General features: G+C 35.1%; 1 long non-coding RNA gene across 2 annotated transcripts in view; it reads left to right on the top strand.

Annotated features, from left to right (window-relative positions):
* Positions 1-26,070, top strand: part of LOC129061056 (uncharacterized) — a 126,781-nt gene that overhangs the window by 42,100 nt on the left and 58,611 nt on the right. The window lies entirely within an intron of this gene.

Below are 26,070 nucleotides of genomic sequence, written 5' to 3'. Positions count from 1 at the left end.
TCTTCATCTTCCTTATCAGCATTGTTCATTTGGCTGAATTTGAGAGCAGGAATTGTCTTTTAAGATAAACATTCAAGCGCTACAAAAACATTTTAAATTGGTAATGAAGCTTTCTAAGCCCTTCATAGCTCTCTCCATCACCCCCGCCCCCGCCAACAGACACACACGCATAAACACACACACGTATACACACAGCCAAACCACTCGCAATTTTGAAAGCTAGAACCTTTCGCCCTCTCGCCTACGTAATAGAACGGGAATCTCCCAAAAGACTGGAGAAGTGGGGCCAACCGGAGAAAGCGCTCAAAGAAACAGTGGGGTGGCCCGATGATTTTGTTGTGTTTATGGTGCACTTGTGCACAGATGTTCCCTCTAACATCTCTTCCTCCTACTTCCTTTGCTCTGGACCCCCTCCCCTCCCTGCCACATAATTGGGCAAACTGTTGTGATGACAGCTGTAACATTTGGAAATCAAAAAACAGAATCTACGTTAGCAGATGACTATCTCTCTTTCCCTAAGGATTTATGAAAATTTGCTTTGGGAATGAAATAAGCATGTATTCATATAAGCCCTTTCCCTCTGTTTTTAAATTGACACTAGCTATTAACAAGATTGTTCTCTCTCCCCCACCCTCCCGTTTTGCTTCTTTCCCAAATCTTCAGGTTTGAGGGTTGAATGTTTAAGGAAAAATGGGACTAAATTTGCTCTCTTTGTAGCTAAGCCAGGGTTTCCCCTGAGCTGTTGAGTTATTTTCCAGTCGGGAGGTTCCTTGACACTAGGGTTCTGTGGAATGGAGTTCCCTCTTTTAACTTGCCTTGCTGTTTGAATTGACCGTCACTTGATACAGGCCAGCTTTACACTATGGATTTGTCCAGCAACCTAAACAGTGCAATTGCACAAAGCCAGGGAAGCACCTTTGCTAAATGAGATGTTTCCATCCCTCTATCAGTCCCAAAGTTAGATGGTAATGTAGCCAACAGCTTTCCAACAAAACTTAGTTAGAATTCTTGGTCATAGAAGTATGCTCTTTGAAAGCTAGAACAGCTTAATTCATCGCTCTGAGACTCACTTTCATAACATTAGCCCGTTAATATTACCATAGAGCAGGAGATTCTTCATCTGTATAAATGGAATTCTATTCATATACTCCTTTTATACAGATTAAGTATAATGGGAAAAAATTCATTTTTAGTTTCACTAACTTCTGAGATTTAGCATTTAGCATGTCCTTTAAAATAATGTAGGCAACAAACCACAAGAATGTTAGGAGTACCTGGGACTTTGTTTCCAATAGAAAGAACAGCTAATTCCTTATTGCTGTTTTTATAGATATCTCTATCACTACACTGATGTTATAATCAAATCATCACTACATTTTTTTATTTAATAGACTATATTTTTCAGCTTTGGTATCCAGAAAAATTGAGGAAATAATACAGGGAGTTCCCATATATCCCATTCCCAGTGTCTTCTATTGACATCATACATTAGTAAGGTATCTTGGTGTAATTCTGGTGTTGCTATAAAGAACTACATGAGAATAGGTAATTTATAAAGAAGGGCTCTCGTGGTTCTGTAGGCTGTACAGGAAGCATGATTGCGGAGGTCACAGGAAAACTATAATCATGGTGGAAGGCAAAGGGGAAGCAGGCAGGCTCTACATGGTTGGAGCAGGAGAAAGAGAAGGGGGAGGTGCTACACACTTTTAAACAACCAGATGTCATGAGAACTCACTATCACCAGAAAGACAAGGGGAAGTCCTCCCCCATGATCAAGTCACCTCCCACTAGGCCCCTCCTCCAAAATTGGGGATTACAATTTGACATGAGATTTGGGTAGGGACACAAATCCGAACCATATCATTTGGTTACAATCAATGAATGTATACTGATACATTATTACTAACTATAAATAAAGTCTAACTACATTTAAGTTTCCCTGGTTTTTACCTAATATCCTTAAATCTGTTCCAGGCATCCATCCAGGATACCACACTAAATTTAGTTGTCATGTCCCCTTAAGCTCCTCTTAGCTGTGATAGTTTTTCTTGTTTTTGATGACCTTGACAGTTTTGAGGAGTAGTGATCAAGTATTTGCCAGAAGGCCTCACTGTTGCAATTTGTCTAATGCTTTTCTTAGGATAAGACTGAAGTTGTGAACTATTGGCAGGAGAAAGAAAGAGTTAAAGTCCCATTTTCCTCACATCATATCAAGGTGCTATAGTACTGATGTGATTTATGACTGGTGATGTGTTGACCTTAATCGTCTGGCTGAGGCAGTGTTTGTCAGGTTTCTCTACTGTAATGTTATTGTCCATCCCTTCCATACTGTACTTGTAGGAAGTAACTACATGAAACCCAAACCTAAGGAGTGGGACTTTGGCTCTACCTCCCTGAGGGCAGAGTGTGTACATAAAGTATATGGAATTCTGCACAGGATATCTGTCTATTCTCTACCAAGTATTCAATTACTTATTGATATCAATATTATAGACTCATGGAGATGTATTATATTTTATGCTTTTGGTAATAATCAATTACTACTTTATTTTGTTGTTCAATTTGTTCCAGTTTTGCCCATTGGAAGCTCTTTCAGTAGGTTCCTGTGCTCCTTTGACATACTCCCTTTGATATGTGTGTGTGTGTGTGTGTGTGTGTGTGTGTGTGTGTGTGTGTGGCAGGAGCAGCAGGGCCATTAACAATCCCTTACTTTATGGTATTATAAGTTCATCCAGTCTCAACTTGTATACTTCCTACTTCATTCCTAGAATCAGCCATTTCTTCATGGAGCCCTTGTTCCTTTTACTGGAGAATGGTAATACAAATCAAGATCTGGGCCCTAGACACGGTCATTATTGGCGGGTCATTTTGTTTAGACCTTTCAACTAAGACAGTGAAGAAATATATGTGTATACTTACCCATGCATATATACATAAGTATTTCTATATGTGACCATTCTGTGTCTGTATTAAGCTAAATATGAGCACATACTTATGTCTCCAACTTTAATCCTTTAACACATAGATCATTCTAGCCTCCTCCCTTTGCTTGTCTGTAAATTTGTATTCTAATAGTGAGAATCATGGCTCCCACCATTCACTGTTATAATTGTTCAATTTCAGTGTACATGTAAAGCAGTATAAAAATTGTTAACCTTTTCCCACAATATCACAATTTTTAAGTAAATATATATAACTCTCCTATACTATGTTTAATGAGTTTAAATGCCCATACCTTTGTATATCATGAATTTTGTTTTTAAATATTTTGATAACAATATTTTTAACTTGGTAATTAGTTTCCTTTTCAATTCCACATATTATATTTTATGCATTTAAAAGGATTTTTTTAAGAAGAGTTATGTAGGTTGCTTCAGATTGTCAAAGGGAGCCACAGCAAAACTTAGGATATAAACTGTAGACTGTTACTGTGAGGCTATAATGAGATGGCGTGAAATTGCCACTCCAGAGCTTCAGGGAGCTGATACTCTGTAAGTGTTACCCTTGCATACTTGGGCAGGCTTCTGTCCCCTCTCTCCCTTGAAAGTTCTAAATACCTTGAATGAGAGAACATGTTCAGCCTTCATAATTTATCATTTAGTTGAAGGATTTGCTAGGTATCTCATGTTGAAGATAAAAGTCCTTATAACGTAAAGAGGCAGGAGGATGAGAAGGTGAAGAGAACCAGAAGGTTGAGATGACTGTGAAGGTTAGAGGTTTTGTAGTTGAACAGACTTGGGCTTGGATACCCACCACTCACAGCCTGACTTTGTCTTGTTTCTGAGATGAAGACAGCAATTGTCTCAAGAGTGAAAGATGTTTGATCTTTTCCTTCAAGTTGCCTGAGGCAGTAGGGATGCAACTGTGGTGACTTGGGACAATCCCCGAACATGTTTTCTTGACCCCCCCAGTATAGTTTCCATCTGCGAAGCCAGACTCACTGAAAATAGTTTCTTGTGATAATACAGATATGTTCATCTATCAAAGTATTCTTACCAGGTACTTTTTATTTATGGAAAGGAATCAGTGTGTTGATGGTGTTAAAGATAACAGTAAAAGACATTAAATGGCAAGATTGAACTGCTTCTGATACTCCAGCATGGTAAGAGGCATAGGGAAGCCAGAAAGAAAAGGGGAAAGATATTGGGAAATGTCTTACGTCAACATATAGGGTTTGAATCTGTCTTCTTGGAACTTTACATATGGCAATATGTAATTTTTTTTAACCTATGACTTGTTATTGCACAAATTTTTTTTTTTAAACCCTAAACTTTGGATCTTGACTTTGAGGTCTGCAATGCTTCCTTTCTGATATTCTCAAATTAGAGATCAAATGGCCTAGTGATATCATGAGTCTCAGCAAGGGAAAATGTGAAACCAGAGCCAGAGGCCCTGTGTGCTGGGAGCTGTCAGCATTTAGAACCACTCCTTTGGGTTAAGGGAGTCCTTCCAGAAAGGACTCATTTAAATGCAAATACACTATCAGGAGGAGTAACTGAGTATCTCACTTGCAGCTATTAACAATTTAGCAGAGATTAGATTCTCAGATTTATTATTGAGAGGAGTTGTCAGGGTGATTTGGCCCCAGCATCTGTCACCCCATTTGCCTGCCAGGTCTCCTGTTCTCATCACTCCATAGGGGTCTGCCTGAAAATGAGAACTTGGTCTACTAGGAAAGAATTGGGCACTTAGTGAATAATAATCAATATTGTTTTACATAATTTTGACTTAAGAGAAAGGGTAGGAGAAGGATTTCCATGGTAATGGTACTGTGTGTGTGTGTGTCTGTGTGTCTGCTAGGCTTGGGCTGATTAATCATGCTCTACAGAAGTCTTACAGTTTTATGACAAAGCATCTACTCTTTTAATGAGGTCAGAAAGTGGATCATGTAAAATACATATAAATGTAATGCAAAGCTAGCAATAGAAACAGTTGCATTCAAGTAATCATAGGTAGGCTAAGAATTTTCTATACTAATATGAAAACATTTTGATGTATGATACAGGGAACAAAAACCTATCATTTATGTGAATATTGGCATTAGATCTTGAAGAGTTTCAGCAGATTGAACAGAAATAGGACAATGCAAGAAGGGGAAGTGACTATAAACAGAACAGAAACTGTTTTGACATTAGGAAGAATTCACTTTGTTTATACTGGTAAGGAGCTGACATAAAATTCTAGGTCTATGTAACACAGCTACTATGCTGTAATCGGAACTCTATATTTAATTGTGAAGTGTCTATTTGCTTAGATGACATACCTAGTAAATGGCACATGATGCATTTCATACTGTGGTGTAAGTAATACTCAAATAAACCTTTAAAAAATTATTATGAAAGCATGGGATAAAACAATCTACTTAGGTGATGCTTTACATTTTTTTCACTTCTTTTATTTTAAGAATATGATGAAACCAATAAAATCCCCCTCTCAAGAAAAGTATGGTTTAATGAAAACTTTTCTACTGCAATGAGTAGATTATCAAATAATATTTATAAAGAATTATGTCTCTATCATTCTTCATCAATGACAAATTTCTTCATCAATTTCTTACCATATTCAATTTAGTAAATTATCAAATAATTTTAATAAAGAATTATGTCTCTATCATACTTCATGAATGAAAAATTTTTTCATCCATTATATACAATTTAGGCTACTAAAAAGGTAAATAAGTTTAAAATAAGCTTCAATGAACTGTGTTCATCAGACAAGTTGTTATTCATTCAGCAGATTATTTATGGAGTACAGTGTACTAGTACTGCTGTTCTGATCACTGAAGATACAAACATGGACAGATAAAGCTCTTCTTCATGGATATTTTGTCCAAGTAAAAGGAGACAGAATTTTTACTCTGTTCATTCATGGCCCTTTCCACCAACTAATGTGGCAGATAGTTAGTGGAAAGGGCCGTGAAGGAGCAGAGTAGGAATGCAGGGCTGGGCGTGGCTCACACCTGTAATCCCAGCACTTTGGGAGGCCCAGGCAGGTGGATCACCTGAGGTCAGGAATTTGACACCAGCCTGGCCAACATGGTGAAACCCCATCTCTACTAAAAATACAAAAATTAGCTGGGCATGGTGGTGCATGCCTGTAGTCCCAGCTACTCGGGAGGCTGAGGCAGGAGAATTGCTTGAACCCAGGAGGCGGAGGTTGCAGTGAGCAGAGATCGTGCCAATGCACTCCAGCCTGGGCAACAGAGACTCTGAGGCTCCGTCTCAAAAAAAAAAAAAAAAAAAGAGAATGCAGGTATAGGGGTAGTTATATAAGGTGTTAGGGGACACTTGGGCAGAGATTTGAAGACAATGTGAAAGCAAGATATGTGAACACTTGAAGAGGTTCAGCACATGCAAGTAGGTGAGCATATACGTCATATGTTCCAGGAACTGAAAGGTTAGTTTCTTTGTAGTGAAATGATCAAAGGGGGAAATTGTTAGGAGATGAGGTTAGAAAGGTAGGTGAGTGAATGTTCATTTAGATCCTAAAAACGCAGTGAGATTTGGGGGATTAAGACTTTGTTTTTGGACTTGCTAACTTTGTGTTTCTGATCAGATCTTAGTGGAGATGTGAAGTAGACAACTGGATGTACTAGTCTGAAATTCATGGGAGACATGTCATGGCTGTAGATGAAAATTTATGAATCATCATGGTACCTAAAGTCTTTAGATGGGATGAAATCACCTTGGAGGTAAGTGTAGGAACAGAATAGATGATGTTTGAGGACTGAGCCATGGGGCATGCCAGAGGATTCAGCAGAGGTGAACAGGGAGATAGGGAAAGTTGTCCCAGAATCAAAGTTGAAAAGGGGTTAGAAGGAGGATGGAGGGTTAATTGCTCCTACACTGCTAGTAGATTAATATGAAACGTGATAATTGAGTGTAGGATTTGCAACATGGAGATACCTAATTTCCTTGATAAGAACAATTTCTGTGTTCTTATCAAAGAACAAAAAAATAGTGTAAATGAGTAAATGAAGTGAAAAAAGGCAGCCTTTTAAAAGTAGTTTTGTTATAAAAATAAGCAAGAAATGCGTAATAATTAGAGCAGGATATAGGAATAAAAAAGGATTTTTTTTTCTTTGAGATGGACATTTTTGTATGCTGTGGGAACAACTAGTAGAGAACAAGTAACGGATGACACAGGAAAAAAGAGATACTCAGAAGGGATCTAGTGCAGGAGAGAGGATTTGGCCTTAGATCAGAGGACAAGTATTTCTTCCCCCAAAAGAGAGGGGAGGCAGAGCATTTGGCTTCAAGTAGACCCAGATAGGTTGGTAAACTTGATGTTCAGAGCTCTGGGAATTTTGCCTTGCTCTCACTTGTATTCCCAATGAAATAAGAAGCAGCTGAGAATTTAGAAAGATGAATTGGTACTGGAGATGTGAGGAAAGAGAAGTTTTGAAACAGTTGCCTAGAAGGGAGTGAAAGAGAACTGATTTACACTGAGTTTTCTAATAAGTACTAGCAAGTTCACTCAGGCTTATGATTATGAATTTAAACGAGACAAATTAGCAAAGTTGCTGGGTTTTCTCCAGCCATGGTTAGCTGCCTGGTGCGGGTGCTGAGTTGACCTAGGGTTCTGTTTCACTGGGCTTGGCGTTTTGTACAGCCAATACAACCCAGAATGATGGCCGTCGGAGCTCAGAGTGAATACAGCGAGTGATTCCAATAGGAACCATGGACTCTGATCTGGGTAAGCAGGGAACAGCATTAGACTGTGAGCAATAGTCTTATACTTGATTTTAACTTTATGAATCACAAGGGCTGAAAACCCTGACTCATAACAGTGTGTTAAGGGCAAACACAACTAGAACTCAGTTTACTGTGTTGTACAGAAATTTTCCATTTTTCTTTTAGTTGAATTCCTGTCTGTAATTTCTTGACTCTTAAGATGGTGATAGCATGTTACGTGATATATACATTTTTGATAAAGTAATCTCAGAAATACATTTTAAAAATAAGATTTAAAGCTGTCAGAATAGAAATAAGTTCAAGAGAGTTTACAGTGTTTTCAAGTGCTTTCCTTATCACTAAAGAGACATTTATATGATTTTGTTACATTTGACTCCAACTTTCAGATATACGTACCTCCTTTGGCATTGAAAATAGGAATAAAAAGTAGAAATTAAACAAAAATCTTATCCTCAAAGAGCTATACTAGCATTGTTTTCTTTCTAATATGGGCTTAATGTCATTAATGACTCCATTTTTTTTCTCCAAGGAATCCAGTTTATTACTAATTTTCCCTGCGTTGTGCATGTGTAGTAAGTTTGCCCCCTTGTGGATGACTTCGGAACTGTCAACATTATTTTTTTTTTCTTGTTTTTAGTAGGAAAAAAGACTGAAAGTGTAGATATTGTCGTAAACGGGAATTATTTTTAAATAAATGTGGAGACTAACCAAAAGAGGTTCAAATTGTTGGACATTTACCTCTTTTCTGTTAGCTTTCAAATTTGCTATTATGTTAAGGTCCCTACTAACTGAATTTGGAAATGATGATAGTCAAAGAAGTTAAAATGTTAATATTATAATACAAGAATACAGAATTTAAAAAGCTAGTCTCACCACTATTTTACATTAAAAGTCTCAAACTTTTCAACTTAGTAGGATATGATGGCTTTCTTTAAATTAGCTTGAGATTATATAAATATAAATACAAGGCAGCCCACAATTGATTAATCTTCACTTGCTAGGGTTGCATATGGAATTATACAAATTATGAGAAGTCCCATTCTTGATATTGTGCATACATCAATAACTCTGATGTTTTATTAATAGTTTTCTTTACCATATTAGAAAAGATATCTTTAATGCACTTAACTAAGCATTTGTGACTTGGCTCCTAGAGAGCAAGAAGTAGCATAAAACAATCAGTAATTTTTATTTACTATTTTATTTATAAAACATTATCTATTGATCACTTACTGTGTGCTTGGAACTATTTTATATTCCAGGGATAGGACCCAGTTTCTTTCCTCAAAATAGTTGCAATCCGATGGGGAACAAACCAATTGCAATAAAGTGTTATAAATTTTGCTGCAGAGTTTTGTACATAATATGAGTATAAGCAACACATTTTAAGTTAGTTCTAGAAGAGTAGTTAAGGAAAGCATCATAGAAGAGAGGACCTGAGCTGCCTTGTGAGGTGTTTAATAGTTGAAGAGTTAGAGCCAAGGGATAGAAAGCAGAGGAGTTTAGCCTGAGGAAGGAAATATACACAGAGGTAATCTTGTGGCTTATTCACCAGTTCTTATTGTGTACACCTGCTGGTAACTTCATCATCATCATCGTCATCATGCTGGCACTAGTGAATACATACTTACTGCCACATGTCAAATAAGCTCTTAATATGTAGTACCTAGATGTTTTTTACCATCCACTTTATATTACAATTATTCTCACTTCACACACAAGAAAATGAAACCTTAGTTAGATTAAGTTACTTGCTTGAGCCTAGGTGTTACACTTTAAACTTTATGCTCTGAACCTCTGCACTTTGCTAGCTAGAATGATTTGCCCATAGTAAGAGCTCAAATACTGGTTAGTAAGCATAATAATTTCATAAAAAGTAAAGTAAAGTAGTCCACTTTGATATTTATGATGCAGGTTAGGGAACATGCTTAAGGGCTTATGGATGAGTAATTAAGATGAGAAATGCTCAAAGAATAGGGGAAATTGTATTATGCATGTATTATGGCAAAAAAAGAATCCTTTCTAATATCTAACTTCCAGTTCATAGTGTGCTATTTATACTAACACACTTAGGCAACATCAATGGAGTGTTCCCTTCTCCTTTGTGACAGGGCAATGTTGTCGATGCATGGGAAGAAAATTGACATTACCTGCACACTATAACTCTTTAGGAATAAAACTCTTTGGGATTTTTTTCATTTTATTTGTCAACTGGTGTATATGAATCATTTTAGGTGAAGAATTATTGCCTGATTGGAGATACTATGTTTGAATTTTCTACAGATAACAATAAACAACCTCTTTCAGTTTTAAAATACTGTATCTGACAAATGAGTTCTTATGCTAAAGAGAGTAATCAATGCCATAATATGTCTGGAATCTAAAATAAATGAGAAATAGCTAAAGGAACTGGGAATAGATGAAATGAGACAAGACCAGATGGGAACTAGGTGGCAGCTCTAAAATATTTGAGGCATTGTCCTATGAAAAAAGGGTTAGGCTCTTTCAAACAGAAGAAGTGAGACCAGTGAGCCAGGCTTAAGGTCATAAAAGGATGAACATTTTAATGATTGGAACCTTTCAAGAAATAAAATAGACCACATTTTACAATTATAAACTCCCTGTCTCTGAATATTTCAGCAGAGGTTGAAGCTAAGAAATTGAGAAAGTAAATTCTAAGGGTCTTTACAGTGAGAAAATTCTATGGTTTCTAACTCCTCATAAATTCGTGTAGTTCATGGATTCCGCTCATCATGACACTTAATTGTATAAGGTTTTGAAAAGCCATCATTCAAAGCTGACATTTTCCTCTGCCACACCTTATGAATCTTTTGTAAATATTATCTTCTACATCACATTTGTAATATTCCTAAACAGGATGCTTTTCTTCATAGGAAATTAAAAGCGGTTCAGAAATTTTCAAACTAAGTTTTTACCAACTGTATTATTAAGCTTAATTTACCAAAACACTTCATACATAAAGGCCTGAGTTCCCATATAGCCTTTACTCAGCTTTCTCAAGTGTTTATGTTTTACATAACCACAGTACAATTATGGAAGTCAGAAAATTTGCACTGATACCATTCTGCTAACTGCTTTACAGACTGTGCTCAAATACTGCCTACTGTCTCTTGGTCTAGGTTCATATCCAGGTTCACTTATCTCAGTATTTGCTATACCTCCTCATTCTCCTTCAATCTAGGATCGTTTTTCAGTCTTTCATGACCTTGAGTTTATGGAGAATCCTAGGCAGTTATTTTGTAGAATCTCTTTCACTTTGAGTTTGTTTGATATGTTCTCATGGTTAGACTGAGGTTATACGATAACCGGCAGGAGCACCAAAGGATGTTATGCCCTTCTCAGTGTGCCATATTAGGGAATACAAGCAATGTCTCATTACTGGGTGGTATTAACTTGGATGACTTGTTTATAAGGATAGCAGCAAAATTATTATTTTACCCTTTAATATGCATTTTTCTGGGGAGATAATTTTAGATTGCTCAATTATTCTATTTCTTGTTTCATCGTCCCATACCAATTTTAGCAACTGCCAATAATTCCTGCTTCTACCAGTTACTTTGTTGTTTCACAAATGGTCATTTTCTATTCTCATAATTCCTTCAACAGTTATTAATTTAACTATAAGGAAGCACTGTTCCTTTCCCCTCATTTGCATATTTAATTATTTATATCAGTGTATACTTATGGATGTTTATTTTATTCTCTGTTAAAATCAATTACAATTATTAATTACATCATTGCTCAAATTGTTCCAGATTTGATCAATGGACTCCTTCAAATCGTCTCCTGTGTTTTTTTTTTTTACAGGGCCATACAATTTTTTTAGTAGTACTTTCCTTTCTCGCACCACAAAATGCTCCAGTCCTATCTTTCCCTGTCCCAGCTCTTAATCCATTATTTCTCCAAGGTGTTCTGGTTCCTTGAATTATACAATAGTAATTACAGGCTGGGTATGGTGGATCAGGCCTGTAATCCCAGCACTTTTGGAGGTCAAGGTGGGAAAATCACTTGAGTCCAGGAGTTTGAGACCAGCCTGAGCAACATGGTAAAACCCTGTCTCTACAAAAAAAAAGAAAAACAAAACAAAAAAAATTAGCTAGATGTGGTGGCACACACCTGTAGCCCGTAGCCCCAGCATCTTGGCATGAGTTATATTCATTACTAACCAGGTTACCTAATTGCAGACAAAACTAACATACAAACATAAACATCTGTTTTTATATTTATTTATGTGAATGTATGTTTATATATAGATATCTGCATGATTATCTGTATAAAAGTATGAGTTCAAACTTATACCTGGATTCCAGTCCAACTCAGGGTTTATTTTGCCCTCCTCTCTCACTCTTTCTTTATTTGTAACTTCTTATTTTCTTTCCTTCTTTTTTTTATTATACTTTAAGTTCTGGGATACATGTGCAGAATGTGCAGGTTTGTTACATAGGTATACATGTGCCATGGATATTTGCTGCACCCATCAACCGCTCATCTACATTAGGTATTTCTCCTAACGCTATCCCTCCCTCAGCCCCTCACCCCTCGACAGGCCCTGGTGTGTGATGTTCCCCTCTCTGTGTCCATATGTTCTCTGTTCAAGTCTCACTTATGAGTGAGAACATGCAGTTTTTGGTTTTCTGTTCCTGTGTTGGTTTGCTGAGAATGATGGTTTCCAGCTTCATCCATGTCCCTGCAGAGGACATGAACTCATCCTTTTTTTATGGCTGCATAGTATTCCATGGTGTGTATGTGCCACATTTTCTTTATCCAGTCTATCACTGATGGGCATTTGGGTTGATTGCAGGTCTTTGCTATTGTGAATAGTGCTGCAGTAAACATATGTGTGCATGTGTCTTTATAGTAGAATGATTTATAAGCCTTTGGGTATATACCCAGTAATGGGATTGCCGGGTCAAATGGTATTTCTACTTTTAGATCCCTGAGGAATCGCCACACTGTCTTCCACAATGGTTGAACTAATTTATACTCCCACTAACAATGCAAAAGCATTCCTATTTCTCCACATCCTCTCCAGCATCTGTTGTTTCCTGACTTTTTAATGATCATCATTCTAACTGGCATGAGATGGTATCTCATTGTGGTTTTGATTTGCATTTCTGTAATGACCAGTGATGATGTGCTTTTCTTCATGTCTGTTGGCCACATAAATATCTTCTTTTGAGAAGTGTCCGTTCATATCCGTGCCCACTTTTTGATGGGCTTGTTTGATTTTTTCTTGTAAATTTATTTACATTTCTTGTAGATTCTGGATATTAGCCCTTTGTTAGATGGATAGATTGCAAAAATTTTCTCCCATTCTGTAGGTTGCCTGTTCATTCTGATGATAGTTTCTATTGCTGCGCAGAAGCTCTGTAGTTTAATTAGATCCCATTTGTCAATTTTGGCTTTTGTTGCCATTGCTTTTGGTGTTTTAGTCATGAAGTCTTTGCCCATGCCTATGTCCTGAATGGTATTGCCTTGGTTTTCTTCTAGGGTTTTTTATGGGTTTAGGTCTTACGTTTAAGTCTTTAATCCATCTTGAGTTAATTTTTAAAAACTCTCAATAAACTAGGCATTGATGGAATGTATCTCAAAATAATAAGAACTATTTGGGACAAACCCACAGCCAATATCATACTGAATGGGCAAAAGCTGGAAGCATTCCCTTTGAAAACTGGCACAAGACAAGGATGCTCTCTCTCACCACTCCTATTTAACATAGTATCAGAAGTTCTGGCCGGCGCAATCAGACAAGAGAAAGAAATAAAGTGTATTCAAATAGGAAGAAAGGAAATCAAATTGTCTCTGTTTGCAGATGACATGATTGTATACTTAGAAAACTCCATTGTGTCAGCCCAAAATCTTCTTAAACTGATAAGCAACTTCAGCAAAGTCCCAGGGTACCAAATCAATGTGCAAAAATCACAAGCATTTCTATACACCAATAACAGACAAACAGAGAGCCAAATCATGGGGGATCTCCAATTCACAATTGCCACAAAGAGAATAAAATACCTAGGAATCCAACTTACAAGGGATGTGAAGGACCTCTTCAAGGAGAACTACAAACCACTGCTCAAGGAAATAAGAGAGGATACAAACAAATGGAAAAGCATTCCATGCTCATGGATAGGAAGAATCAACATTGTGAAAATGGCCATACTGCCCAAAGTAATTTATAGATTCAATGCTATCCCCATCAAGCTACCACTGACTTTCTTCACAGAATTAGAAAAAACTACTTTAAATTTCATATGGAACCAAAAAAGAGCCCTTATAGCCGAGACAATCCTAAGCAAAAAGAACAAAGCTGGAGGCATCATGCTACGTGACTTCAAACTATGCTACAAGGCTACAGTAACTGAAACAGCATGATACTGGTACCAAAACAGATAAATAGACTAATGGAACAGAACAGAGGCCTCAGAAATAACACCACACATCTACAGCCATCTGATCTTTAACAGACCTGACAAAAATAAGCAATGGGGAAAGGATTCCCTATTTAACAAATGGTGTTAGGAGAACTGGCTAGCCATATGCAGAAAACTGAAACTGGACCCCTTCCTTACACCTTATACTTCTTTCTTTAACAGTAAGAAATGGATTCTCACGATCCACATTCTATGTACTTACTTGTTTAGTCCTAGAATACACATAATAATTTAAGAATTGTGAAAAAAATTAATAAGTTGGTATGGTTTGGCTCTGTGTCCCCATCCAAATTGCATGTTGAATTGTAATTCTCAGTGTTAGGGAGCGAGCTGGTGGGAGGTGATTGGCTCATGGGGGCAGATTTCCCCCAGCCATTCTTGTGATAGTGAGTTCTCACGAGATCTTGTTTAAAGGTGTGTAGCACTTCCTTGCTCTCTCTCTCCCTCCTGCCACCATGTGGAGAGGGTGCTTGCTTCCTCATCATCCTTCTGCCATGAATGGAAATTTCCTGAGTTCTCCCAGCATGCTTCCTGTATAGCCTGTGGCACTTTGAGTCAATTAATCTTCTTTTCTTCATAAATTACCCAGTCTCAGGTAGTTCTTTATAGCAGTGTGAAAATGGACTAACACACAAGTACAATATTTGCATACAATTCTTTTTGTCTTTAGCCTTACAGTATGTGTAAGCTCAAAATTGTATGGTGAAGATACTGTTTCCTAAAGTTTAGGTTAGTTTTTCTGCACTTCAGTGTAATTTTGTTATTTGTTTGTAATCAAGTTAGGCTAATTTGTCATGGTTTGTGTTCCATTTTGAGATCTTTCCAAATGCTGCTTGATTTTAAATATTTACCTGGAAATATATGATTTTTCATTTTTTTAATCTCAGGATTATACAAAAAGGCATACTAATAGAAATGTCATTCCTTTTCATCGCTTCTTCTCCATTCTCATTCTACTCTTCTTTCTGCCCAGTTTCTATCAGCTTCCTGTAGATAATCAATTGCACTAATTTCTGGTTTACCCTTTCTACATTTCTTTTTGCACATATGAGCAGATACATATCCATTTTCTTACATTTCCTTTTTTTGTTACATGGGAGGTGATATATTTGTAGATACTCATATATACTTTGTCTTTAAGGTATTGTGGTGATCACTATATCATTTGATATTCTGCAAATCTCTTCTCTCTCGATGAATGGCATCAAGATCTGTATACTGACTCAAAGCAAAACCTAGGAATAAGCCTTTATTCTTGACTTTTTTTTCATTTTTAACATAGAATACATCAGTGAGTTCTCTATAATCTATATTCAAGTGTATATATATATTATATAAAATATATGTTCTTATTTCTCTTCATAGTCATCATCTTAGTCTATGCTACCACAATTTCTCTCTTGTTCTACTTTGAGAAATTTTTATGTAATGTACCATACAAATCTGACCATTTCAACTATTTTTTTCAAAACTATTTAATGGCTTTCACTTGCATCTAAAATAAAATCAAAATCCTTAGCCTTGTAGATTTTAGCCGCATCAATCCTCCCAACTGCATCTTGTCTACATTTCCTTCATGCGGGTATTCGATTATTTACCCAGATACGCTCTAAGATTTTCCATTGCAGGGCTTTTTAGTAGCTAGTTTTTTCATGTAATGTTCTTATTCCTTCTCTTTATCTTGCTTCTTACTCTTTTGTTTCAGCTTTAATGTCACCTCCTCCTAAAGACTTTTGCTGCCACCTTTTCTGAAATAGGTTACCACCCCTTCAGTCATTCGTTAGTCAGTTTGTGTCCTCCTCAGCAGCTCATATAAGTAATAAAATGTAGAATTTTAGGTTGATATGTAATTGTTGTACATAACTTTGGGGTATATGTGATATTTTGATACCTGCGTAAAATGTACAATGATCAAATCAGAGGAACTGGGATATCCATCACCTCAAACATTTAACTTTTATTTGTGTCAGAAACATTACAGTTCTTCACTTCTAGCTATTTTGAAATATATGATAAATTATTAACTAAAATTTCCCTTCTATACTATTAAATACTGGACTATATTTCTTTATCTAACTGTATTTTTGTATTCCTTAACCAACTTATTTTTATTCCTTCCTTTGCTGTTCCCTTCCCAGACTCTGGTACAAACACCATTCTTACTCTCTACCTCCATGATACCATTTCTTTCGCTCCCACATTAGAGTAAGAACATGCAATATTTGTCTTTCTGTACCTGGCTTATTTCACTTAGCATAATGTCTTCTAGTTCTATCATGTTGTAGCAAAGATGTAATTTCATTCTTTTTTTAATGGCGGAATGGTATTCCATTGTGTAGATATACCACATTGTCTTTATTCTTTCATCTATTGATGGCCACTTAAGTTGATTCCCTACCTTGACTATTGTGAATATCTTGCTGCAATAAACATGAGTGTGCAGGCATCTCTTTAATATGCTGGTCATCTCCTTTCTTTTGGATCTAAGCCCAGCAGTGGAATTGCTGGATCATATGGTAGTTTTATTTTTACTTTTTTGAGGAACTTCCATACTGTCTTCCAAAATGGCTCTGCTACTTTACATTACCACCAATAAAGTGTAGACTAACAGATACTTTTTAATATCAAAATGTAGCAAAATTTTCTTAAAAATATATTAGTGAAAGCATTATATGATAAATTTTCTGAACTGTTCATTAACTTGAGAGGGAAATACCATCATGTATCTTTTGTTTTTCACATTAAAATAAACTCAGGTTCCTATTTGCCAGATTGTGTATGTCAATATTCTTCTCTTGTGGAAACCTTCTCTTCTGAATGATTTTAAAACTCTGGACTTTATGCATTTCAAGAGGGTAGCAGGCCAACATTTGCTTAAGTGTGACAAGGATGAACTCTGATCAGGTCCTTCCTGTCACTGCTTATTGATACCACATTGGTAGCTGCAGACATATGGTCTTCCACACCAGTTAGGTAATGCTATCCACTGATCGAGACCCCCCTGTTGATCCAGATCTTTGTGCACCCACCACATTGAGCTTCCAGAGTTTTGCTTATCTCTTATCGAATGACTAAGGTTCACTGGACTCCCAACGTTGCAGTTCTTAGTGTTCACATAATTTATTCCCACAGATAACCATTGTCCATGGCTCAACCAACCTAAAAAATTAGAGCTCTTTAGTCATTTGCTCCTGTGGATCAAGAGCCACTGACTATTTTATTTTCCTTGGGATCTATACCACAGGTATTTAGTTAGAAAATTTTATTTTTTCACATTTGAAACACATCTTCATGAGGGCTCATAACTAGATCGTACACAGGAGTTATTAAAAGTCATCTCTAAAAGTGATTTCTTACATAGAAATTTAAAAAATCACATCTAATAATATCCTAAAAATAAGATAAATCACAATAAATATGATTTTAAAATATATAAAACTTTAATATCTAAAAATATAAGTATATATTTATAATGTATAAGTATTTATATGTATCATTTATGTATATGTATGTTTATACATACAAGTATATATGATATGTTGGCAATAATAGCATGTATTGTGGACATTAAGAGATGATTTTTATTTTCTTTATTTTTTAATATTTACTAAATTTTCTGAATGAACATACTTTATATTCATAAATATTCTGACATAGACATACTTTCCTCAATTCAAATACAGTAAATTTTAAATACACTCTGTTTGATTCATGACAAAAGGAAAGTGGTAGTTAATTGTACTGAAGATCACTGGTTTTCCAGGTATTTACTATTTGCACAAATGCAAACTTGGATCTTGTTTTTCTTGCAAGTTGTATTTTCATATTTGTAAGCATACATACACACACACACACACACACACACGACCCATGATTGTTAATTTTTTAGTTTCTGTTTTTCCTTTTATTCTAGTGTGAGAAACTTAGGAAACAAAGTCAAACCCAAAAAAAAAAAAGCTTTAAAAATACATTTGAATAGTATTCTTTTTCTCTGGAACATTCATCTAAAGTAATATTGTCATTAATGTCAGTACATATTAGTTTTTTTTCCTGGAACATGAATGCATGGTGATGTAGTCACACTAGAAACTGGAATCTAGGTTTTCAAATTCAAATTCTAACTTTAATCAACTGCAGTGTATCACAGTGATGAAAAGCATGGGAATTAGAATCAGAGACATCTGGGTTGAGTCTAACTTTGCTCCTTACAAGGTGACCTTAGGTGAATCATTTATCTCTCTATGCCTTAATTTCTTCCTTTATAAAATGGACATGTTAAAAGTATTAATATTCAGATTTAATGAAAGAAATGCATGTTAGTGCTGCGTATGTATGAGACAATTAACAAAGTGACTAGTTAACATTAGTTGGTATTATAATTACATTTTCTTTGCATATATGCATGTTTCCATGATTTTCTTGTTATAAATTGTAAAAGTATAGTTTCCCTTGTAGGTGAGTTTTAAGATATAAATAAGGCAATTTAAAATGTCTTGATATTATTTAATTTTCAATGCCTAGCACCAATATATGCTCTAGATTCATCATCATGAATCAAAACCTGTTGGTAAAACTGTCAAATAAGTTGCCAAAACATTTTTGTTAACTGTCATTCATTGAACCTTAAGTCCTAAGAAGGCTTTCTGATGTAGTAAGGCATCTACGTTTTATGCTATTTAAGAACTAATACCATCACTGTTCTATTTTTATTATTAAATATTAACCTTTTCCATTTACTTTTTAAAGTACAAATATTGAATGTCCTGGAATGAGACAAACTATCTTTTGATCTGAAAAAGCGTAGAGAGGCTCAATGCTGATGAAAGGAGGAAGACAAAGAAGAATAGGGGAAGCAGCATTCCTTCCTCCTTCACAAGAGGGACAGGATATCAGAGCTCTCCACACAGAAACTGAAGCATGCCTTTCTTTCTGAGATTTGAAAGGGAAAGATGCCCTACATTTAAATATCTAGAGTATATCTTCCATTTAAAAATGAACACAGCTAATCAACTAGAGAGGAAGAAGAGGGTAAAATAGCCTGTGAACAAGTCCTTTTTGTGGTGTTAAGTGAAACTAATTATAATGAATACCACATATCTAATGAATTTAAGAATTCCCCTTGGAAAAACTGGTCTGTCCTTTACATAAAAAGAGTAGAGAGACCAGGGGAGTTATTTGCATGTAGTAGGGCAGATCTACTAACTGCCTAAATCATACTCATTTAATGGTCCAGTTCAAAGTCTACCATAATTTTTCATAATATATGTAATTACATAAATGTAATATAGAGTTATATATGTATACAATGTCAACAAGGAATCCAATCCGCAGTTCTTTGTCTCCCAACATATTTCTCTTCCCTCCTCTCCAAATACTGAGTGATGATAATTATTTTTAATTTTTGATTAAAGGAAAAATTGTGAATAGCACAATATTCTTGAGCTACTTAGAGAAATATTAGAAAATCAGAATTTAGTTTCATGTTTGCTTGACTTTCTTCATAAAGTTAATATTATTTATTACTAAAATTTCTATTTTCTAAATATTGACTGAGTTCATTAAACTAGATTATACTAAAGATTTTATAATTTTAAGAGTTAAAACTTGATGCCCTTTCCTGTTATTGGCAAATATTTGATTTAAAAAATGTCTCTATTAGCAATAGTTTATTTTATACATATAGGTCTTTTGAAATTATATTTTGAGTAAATAATGCCATTAGGTTTAATATTGACCTTTTTTTTCTTTTTTACTAATCTTATTAGTAGAAGTGTTTGTTTCAAATTATGCTGAAAAGCAAGGACTCTTTGTTATATTTCAGGAGAGAGTGTAGAAAGTTTCCATGGGATTAATGAGTATCCCCTAAAAAACAAGAAGCCTAGGAATCTACTTTCATAAGAAGCATTTCCCATCATTGTCACTCATGGCCATCTCATTGCTGAACCTGGTAGTCACCTCTAAGAACTCACTTTCCAACCTGTTATGAACATTTGGCACAATCACTTTCTTCCTCCTTGAAGCACTTGATACCTATAACTTCAATGCCACTCTCTCTTAGTTTCCCTCTGACTTCACTAATCACTTCATCTGGGGCTCCTGTATTAGTTAGTTCTCCTCTTCCAAACATTAGACCTCTTCTCTTTACCTACAGGCCCTGCCCTATGTAACTCATACAGTGTGTTGAAGAATTCGTGATATTTGTTATGCTGTGGCAAAGTTGTTAGTAAAACTATTGCTTCTCACATTTTAAAGGATAGCAATGGGCTTATTTAACTCTTATTCCCTATATGGAAGGAAATCTTCAGAATGCTGTCGTCTTGCTGTTTCTTATTGCTTGCAACAAGTTCTTCAGTAGTGAGATGAACTCAGGCTAGAGCTAGCCAACCTGCAAGCGGAGATGAAAGGGAATATTGCTTTGATAAAAGGAGGTGCTATCTGCCTGCAGCCTGTAATTGAAACTGATTGACAGTATGATAAGTCAGGACCATTCAGGGCACAAAAATCTGACTGTTTTGCTATGTGGAATGGAAGCAGTTACATGCCATGGCTGCAAAACAGTAGTCTTTGTAGGAAATATCACTGTGGCCTAAAGACTTTTTCAAGCATTTTCCTTTAAAAGTTAAGACAAGACAATGGGAGCAAATTCAGCAGCAAAGATCAGATTAAGGATAGTACTTTACCACTGTTGTCAGTCCTCACCTCTGCAGGTGCTTCACCTCCTCCTAACTTGACTTCTGATTCCAGCCTTTCTGTGTAAGATTTAACTCACTTTGCCTGTTAGTACCTGTATTAGTTAGGGTTTCCAAGGAAACAAAACTAATAGGATATACATCTATATCTATCTGTGTATCTGTCTTTTCTTCCTTCCCTATTCAGTTTCCAAGCAAACAGATTCCCAAATAAGCTACTTGAACATAAGAAAAATCTTGGGCTCTGTGTTGGGTGTAGGGAAGACCTAGCCTAAAACACTAGCCAAAATTGTACTTTTAGAGAACCTCAAGAGAGTTGGGATGGAGTGGAATGAGTGCAATACAGAGGCCAGTACGTGTCCTGAGGTTGAAAAAGTTGTGGCTAGATGAGAACTTTGCCTGTGGTAATTTGCACATGGAGTTAACTGGAAACAAATCTCAACTCTATCAAGTGTTTGAGGGACTTGCTTGCCAATGACACTACAAGCCTGACTTAAGACAATGTCTGATTCCTAAACCTGCACCAGCAGTAAGTGGCCTGTAAAAGCCCCTAAAAATACCATTCTTTTTAAAGTTCATGTCAAATATAGCTATGGAAGATGATAGGCAAAGAGTTATCTGCAGAAAGTAGAACTAGCAGCTGCGAAGTAGCTTGTAAAGAAATTGATTCTACTTGCAGAAAAGAGCATGTTTGCTACTGCTGTCCAGTGGGATGTACAAATTGCCATGATGCTTTTCTAAATGTGAACTCTTATCCTATATTTGTTTTGGGAGCAGATAAGTTTAATTTATAAATTAATTATCCACAAAGAGCTACATTTGTAGAGGGAAGAATCACTACGGGATCCTGGATTTCTTGCTGGATGCACTAAGGTGATGAGGTTGGTGCTTATCTCTCTTAGAAAGAAAGCGAAAATATTTTTATTGTAGAAAAAACAATGCACATTGATAATTGAATGACAAAAGGAGCGGACTGGCTAAGACTACTGGTTTCCCCACAGTATCTATTATCTTATTATACCTTAATGGAATTTGTAATTTTTACCTAGACACAAAAATACTCAGGATAAAGATACTTCCCTTTGCCTCTCCTCTTAGTTAGCATCTCCCTATGCCTATGTTCTGGACACTAGTGTGTGAGCAGAAGTGACTTGTAGAAGTCCTGGGTCATGTCCCAAAGAGAGGAATGGGTCCTTTTATCTCCATTCCCTCCATCCTGGCGTATTCAGTATGGATTTGAAAGGTGGAGAGTGATCTTAGATTATAAGGATTAGAATCACATCCTAGGGAGAATGGATTAAAAAGCTGAAGTTGACTCTGTCTTATTCAACACCAGAATCACTGTGCTAGTCTCAAACTGTCTACATGTAAATGCTTAAGTGAGAGAGAAAACAAATTTTTTTTTTAAATTTTAAATCTTCATGGTATGAAGCCTAAAATTACTAACACATCTTAAGACAGTGCTTTCCAATGTGAAATAAATGTTTACCTGACGGGGTCTTCTGGAGAAACGGCACTTCAATCCTAAGAGGGAGCTGCAGAAGAGACACATTTTTTTCCTCTCTCTGTGAACATTATCATAGATTAATGCTTAATATTTTATAACTGGATTAAATTGTAGATAATTTAATCTTTATCATTTTCCATCTAGCTATCTTTTCTTTATTGTACTATTTCAAAATATGCATATTTATATAAATATAAATATTTGCCTTAATTGTGAAGCTTTTAATATCATATTAGGTTTTATTCATACCTATTCTAATGGGAAGGCACAATTTCATTTAGATGGATATGTACATTTAGCCTCGAGCATCAAAAGTATATTTAAATTTTTATCTAGCATAGCCTACTTCCTATGTGAAATCAGAATATAAATCATGGAGACCAATTCTTTATGTTTAAAAGCTTGTCAATAGAGCAGAAAAGCATAAATGCATTTGTCAATGAATGCTTCACAGGACACATGGTTTACATCCTGAAGCAATATGGGAATTCGTTACTGTGTTGACAAATGATTGAATAAAATCTGTTTACTGTTTTCTTGCCAAATTTACTAGACCAGCAAAGTTAAAAAAGAAGAAAAAAAGCTACAATTTTATAAATATTGATTTAAAAAAGGAGAGTTTACATATTTCATCAAACATCTTATTATATGCTGATTATCAGTGGTTTTGCCATAATTTAAATTCTTTTTAATTACCTTACAAAATAGGTTTACAAAATTATATTGCCGTTATTATAAATAAGAATCATAAAGACACATAGAGTTAAGTGATATAGCCACAGAGAAAAGATATTCAGTAATAGTATGATTTTGCTGATATTAATTTTTCTCAAATGTCATGTAGTGTATAGATACATGGTGTTTATTGTTTAGATACAAGTTTTTTCAAGAGAAACATTTAAAACATGTATATTTCAAAAAGTATCAAATGTATTTATAGATTAAAAAGAAGAAAAGAAAGTAAAAAATTAAGATATCAGTATTGAACATTTTTTAAAAAGCCCTTTACATTTTAAGTGATAGCACGTAGAAATTGTATTACAATTTATAACAAAGAAATAATAACTATATTTGTGATTTTCTTGTAAGTGCAGTTTTATAGCAAATAGTTGGCCAAGCACACGTTTGGAAATACAGTATTTGGAGAATTTATCTTTTTATTGGTTTTTTAATAATAAATAGTTTTATTTCAAAATGAGCATCTGGATATTAATTCTTTTTTAAAAAAGAACAATACTAAAACTTAGAATATTTCCTTCAGTGTCTTGATCCTAAGACCTTGTTAAGGAGTTCTCAGAGACCTACATATTTTCAACATATTTTATTTAACTGTCAGCCTACATTGGATTAGTCATCTCTTTTTGAAATACTTTATATAGTTTTTAAAGAATTCACATATATTCTATTCTATGTTCCAAACACACTGTCTACTGCATTTGGGCTTCTGTGTACATTGGGAAGACACTTTTCAAGTAAGAAGACAAAAACTTTGAAAGGAGACCTATTCCTCTAACTATTGATCTTAAAAAAAAGTATATTTCTTATAGTATAAACCCATTATGTTTTTATTTTGAATATTTTAGTGTGATAAAATACAAGTAACATAAAATTTGTCATTTGAATCATTTGTAAATGTACAATTCTGTAGCATTAATTACATTCACAATGTTGAGCGACCATCACCATTACCATTTCCAAAACTTTTTCATCACCCCACGTAGCAACTCTATACCCATTAAGTAATAACTCTCCTATTCCTCCTCCTCCCAGGCTCTTGTAACCAATATTTTATGTCTCTATGAATTTGCATATTCTATATATTTTATTTAATTTTACAATATTTGTCCTTTTGTGCCTGATTTATTTCACTTAGCATATTTCATGTTTTCAAGGTTTATTAATGGTGCAGCACATATCAGAAGTAATTTCTTTTTATTTCAGAATAATATTCCATCATATTTTCATACTGCATTTTGTTCATCTGTTGATGGACACTTGGGTTGTTTCTACCTTTGGTTATTGTGAGTAATGGTACAAAACACTGATGTAAGAATATCTGTTTGAGTCCTTGTTTGCAACTCTTTGGTGTATAATCTAGGAGCAGAATTGCTGTGTCAAATAGTTATTCCATTTTTGCTTGTTGAAGAACTGCCAAACTGTTTTCCACAGTGGCTATACCATTTTACATTTCCAATAGCAAAATATGAGGGTTCCAATTTCTCTACCTCCTGGCCGTTACTTGCTATTTTCCTTTTCATATTTTACTATAGCCATGCTAGTAGGTGTAAAGTGGTATCTTATTGTGGTTTTTATTTGCATTTACCTAATAATTAATAATGTACATCTTTTCATGTGTTTACTGCTGTTTGTATATTTTCTTTGGAGTTAAAATATTTTAAGTTATTTGCCTATTTTTAATTTTTTTTGTCTTTTCATTGTTGAGTTGTAGGAGTTCTTTATATGTTTTGGATATTGAATCCTCATCAGATATATGACATCAAATATTTTTTCCCATTTTGTAGGTAGCATTTGCACTTTCTTAGTAATGTCCTTTGCCGAACAGAAGTTTTCAACTTTAACAAAGTCAGATTTATGTATTTCTTTCTTTTGTTGCTTGCGTTTTTGAGGTGAGAATTTATTGCCAAAGTTATTGCCAAATCCTAGGTCATAAAGATTTATCCCTATGTATTTTAAAGAATTTTATGGTTTTAGCTTTTATGTTTAGGTTCAAAACTCAGGCCAGAAAAACAGTAGACACTGATTTAAAAAAATACTACAAACTGAACAAACAGTTCAGTTTTGAACAGTTTTCATAATTTTGTATATGGTATAAATTATGGATACAATTAGAACTTTCAGTACAATGTTAAATAACAGTGGCAAAAGTGGACATCCTTGACTCGTTCCTAATCTAAGGAGAGAAGCTTTCAGTCTTTTACCGTTGTGTATTACTTTGGCTGTGTAGTTTTCATAAATGCCCTTTGTCATGTTGAAGATGGTCCTGTCTATTCCTAGTTTTCCAGTTTATATTTTAATTGTGAAAGGGTGTTGGATTCTGCCAATGTCTTTTCTGCATCAATTGAAATTATCATGTGGGTATTTTTCCTGCTTTCTAATAATGTGGTATATTGCATTGATTATATTTTTTGTTGGACCACTCTTGCATTCCTAGGATAAATCTCACTTGTTACAGGCCTTAGACAGTCACAAAGATAATAATGCTTTGACTATATTGTCAAAACATTATTGTTCTACACAACTGATGATTGTTTGTTCAGTTTGCAGTACTTTTGAGCAATGCCCACTGTTTCTTTTGGCCTGAGTTTTAAATTAGGTAATACAGAGATGAACACCTTGCATCAGCTCTTTATGTAGCCCATCCAAATTAGAGCAGACACAATCATTTGTGAATCAGATCTGCTCTGCTCCTTCTAGTTGCCACCCTGTGAATACCAGATTTCCTATTCTAAATGATATTAGAAGATGGGGTTTGTCAGAAGCAAGTAAAACTGCTACCAAGCTTTCCCACCATTTTTTTTTTTTTTGGTTGCAGTAAACCTTTGCCTGTTACTCAAAGTTCTGAAAAAATTGGTTCTGACTGTTCTGCTTGTTTTTGCAATCTCTGTGGAGAGATGAGAGCTTGGAGCTGTCTACTCCACCATTTTACTGACATCACTCTAAAGCAATGTTTTAAATTATATTTTGAATTTAGGCACACTCAAATTCAT

Source organism: Pongo abelii, chromosome 7, assembly GCF_028885655.2.
Source record: "Pongo abelii isolate AG06213 chromosome 7, NHGRI_mPonAbe1-v2.0_pri, whole genome shotgun sequence".
NCBI classification, from domain to species: Eukaryota; Metazoa; Chordata; class Mammalia; order Primates; family Hominidae; genus Pongo; species Pongo abelii.
The sequence above is the reverse complement of the archived record's forward strand: the minus strand, read 5'-3'. Positions and strand labels throughout refer to the sequence as shown.